Here is a 3315-nt window from a genome sequence, read left to right as displayed (position 1 = left end):
ATAAATACCGTAAGTGCATCATACACACACACGTACATGAATACATACATACATCAATTATATTTGCGATAACACACACGCACATTTAAGTTTACAAGACTTATGGAATTATTAGTTATTCTTTGTTCTGTTTTTCCCACGACTCGGGTGGCGAGATGGTTAAATAATGACCGTTGCAACTGGTACTTCCATCCCATCTACTGTAGATAGGATAAGATATTATCTGATCCTTTTAATATATATACAGACTTAATGTATGTGCATAGGATTATGATTAATATCTATATGTGTGTGTATGAATATACGGAACACCAGTGTATATATATATATATATATATATATATATATATATATATATATATATATATATATATATATATATATATATATATATATATATATATATATATATATATATATATATATATATATATATATATATATATATATATATATATATATATATATATATATATATATATATATATATATATATATATATATATATATATATATATATATATATATATATATATATATATATATATATATATATATATATATATATATATATATATATATATATATATATATATATATATATATATATATATATATATATATATATATATATATATATATATATATATATATATATATATATATATATATGTGTGTGTGTGTGTGTGTGTGTGTGTGTGTGTATCAGCCACGACCCAGCACAAGTGAAAACCTTGAAATTCTTACTAAATTACAATTTACTGATATAGCCATGTGACCTGAAGATGGACCCACACAACCAAGAGTAAAAATGTATCCAAAAGTACAGTTTGGTTCTCAGACCAGGTCTTTTCAATGTGATTGGTATGGTGGGTATGAGTGGCTTGAATACTCCGCGACTGGTGACAGAGTTTACTGCTTTGCATGCAGACTCTTTGGTGCTAATGTAGGCCACAGAGAAATGGCATTTACCAACGAAGGTTTCAGTAACTGGAAGAAGACACATGAAAAGGCGTTAAAGCATGAAAAAGGCACATAGGCTACCAAGTTATTGCTATGGAAAAATGGCTCAGCCTCAAAATTTCACAGTTGCCTTGTGATGTTCATCAACAACTTGATAGCCAACATAAACAGCAGATTCTTCACAACAGGGAATATGTTAAGACACTATTGAACAGTGATATTACAATTGCTAAAACAAACATAGCATTCAGGGGGCATGATGAAAGCGAAAGTTCATTAAATAAGGGTCCCTTTCTGGAAAGTTTTTGACTTTATAAGCAAAGAGTCTGAGAGATTTTATGACCAGAGAAAAAAAAAGATTCCATTAAATCCCAAGTATACATCTGGGCTAAGTCAGAATTATCTTCTCAAAGCTGTAGCCGATTGTGTGCTTGATGTCATAGCCAAAGAAGCCAAGTCATCACCCTTCTTTGCAGTAATATCTGGTGAGACCAGAGATGTTAGTATTACTGAGCAGTTCTGTGTCTGCATTAGGTATATATGTCATAGATGAAACAGTAAATGAGAGGTTCATAGGATTCATTTCTTTGAAGACTCTTGATGCTACTTCTGCAGCTAACGCGTTGTTAGAGAAGCTCCGTAATCTTGGCCTGAATATTAATAAACTAATAGCACAGTGCTACGATACAGCATCTGTAATGAGTGGCAAAATCAGTGGTGTATAGGTACAAATCCGAGAATCTGTGAAGAATCCATGCTTTTATGTACCATGTTCTGCACACAAATTGCAGTTAGTCATAACTCACACAGCTGGCTGCCTGCCAGAAGTAGCAGAATTTCTAACTTGATTTCAGCTCTGGTTAACTTCATCCGTGGTTCAACCTTGCGCCATGATATATTCATATACCTCCAGAAAGACAAAAAATTGTCAGTTCTGGAACTTCCAAAAGTGTGTCAACACAAATGGGAATACAACCATAAGGCCCTTAAGTCAATATCACAACGCTATGAGATTTTGATGGATACTCTAGAAGATTTGTCTAACCATGGAAGATCTGGTGAAGAAAAAGCCTTAGCTAATGGATTCCTACAAGCTTTAAATAAGTTTGAGGCAGTCTTTCTGTTGATTACCTTTTCTGAAGTATTTGATGTTACAACCCCACTATCAGAGACATGGCAGAATGAGAATATGGAACTTGCTGCAGCACTTAGCATGGCACAAGAAACACTTGAAATTATTAGTGACAAAAGAACAACAGACTACCATGTTAACACCATTTGGCAAAAATCAATTGATTTTGCTACTGAGAGAAACATAACTTCAACTTTCCGTCAGCCTTCAAGGAAAAGGAAGCCATCTTCATGTCAGTTGGAATCCTTTGTAATCGAAAACACAAGTCAACGGGACACTTTTGAAAGGGTTGAGGACGCAAAAGCCTACTGTAAAAGGTCTCTGTATATTCTCTTTTTGACAAAGTACTCAGTGAATTTAGACAAAGATTTGATGAACCAAGATGTATCCTCCTTGGTGTAGCTGTTTGCCACCCATCATCTCCAAAATTCTCAAATGAAAATGACTTGCAATACCTTGCTGACCAGTACTCAGTTGAAAGGGAAAGCCTCCACGCAGAACTACTTATTGCTCAGAGAACACTACAGGATGATGTGAAATCTATTTCTGATGCTTTGGATAAACTGAAACCAATGAAGGAAGATTTCACCACACTTTGGAATTTAATGCATTTGGCTTTAACTTTCCCTGTCAGTAATGCCAAATGTGAGCGATCTTTTTCTGTCTTCAAATTGGTCAAAACTTACCTCAGGGCATCAATGGGTCAGGAATGACTGACCAGTCTAGGCACAATTTCTATTGAGAAAACTGTAGTGGATTCCCTTGATCTTGACAGGGTAGTGGATAGATCTGCAGCTCTCCCAATATCTTTACAGTCAAACTCAGGTGAATAAACCACAAGGCGTTTATCTCGAATTTAATTAAGTTAGATGCAATATACTTCATGTAATCAATGTGGTTTATTATTCTATTTTCATTTTTTTTTTTTTTGATGAGAGAAGTAGCTCCTTATTATTTTATCTTTTTAAACAGTTTTGTTCTTCTGTAAGAACAGTGAAAGTATATATGCAGATAATAGTTTCATCATAGTATCTCATGTAATATGCTACATATATAAATATATAAATATATGTAATGCGCATGCAGTACTCCAAATTTTTTTTTTTCACTCATCTACCAAGTTACCATCTAATGGTCACATCAAATATATCAAGCTGGTAGGGCTCCAGCCCCGCCAAAATTTAACCTCTAGTGACGCCACTGGTAAAGTCTGAAATTGT

General features: G+C 33.5%; 1 pseudogene; it reads left to right on the top strand.

Moving 5' to 3' along the window:
* The first annotated feature begins 811 nt into the window (after nucleotides 1-811).
* On the top strand, nucleotides 812-2955 carry LOC136825989 (zinc finger MYM-type protein 1-like; annotated as a pseudogene).
* The last annotated feature ends 360 nt before the right edge of the window (nucleotides 2956-3315 follow it).

Source organism: Macrobrachium rosenbergii, chromosome 40 (genome assembly GCF_040412425.1).
Source record: "Macrobrachium rosenbergii isolate ZJJX-2024 chromosome 40, ASM4041242v1, whole genome shotgun sequence".
In the NCBI taxonomy this organism is placed as follows: Eukaryota; Metazoa; Arthropoda; class Malacostraca; order Decapoda; family Palaemonidae; genus Macrobrachium; species Macrobrachium rosenbergii.
This window is presented reverse-complemented; position numbering and strand designations above follow the sequence as displayed.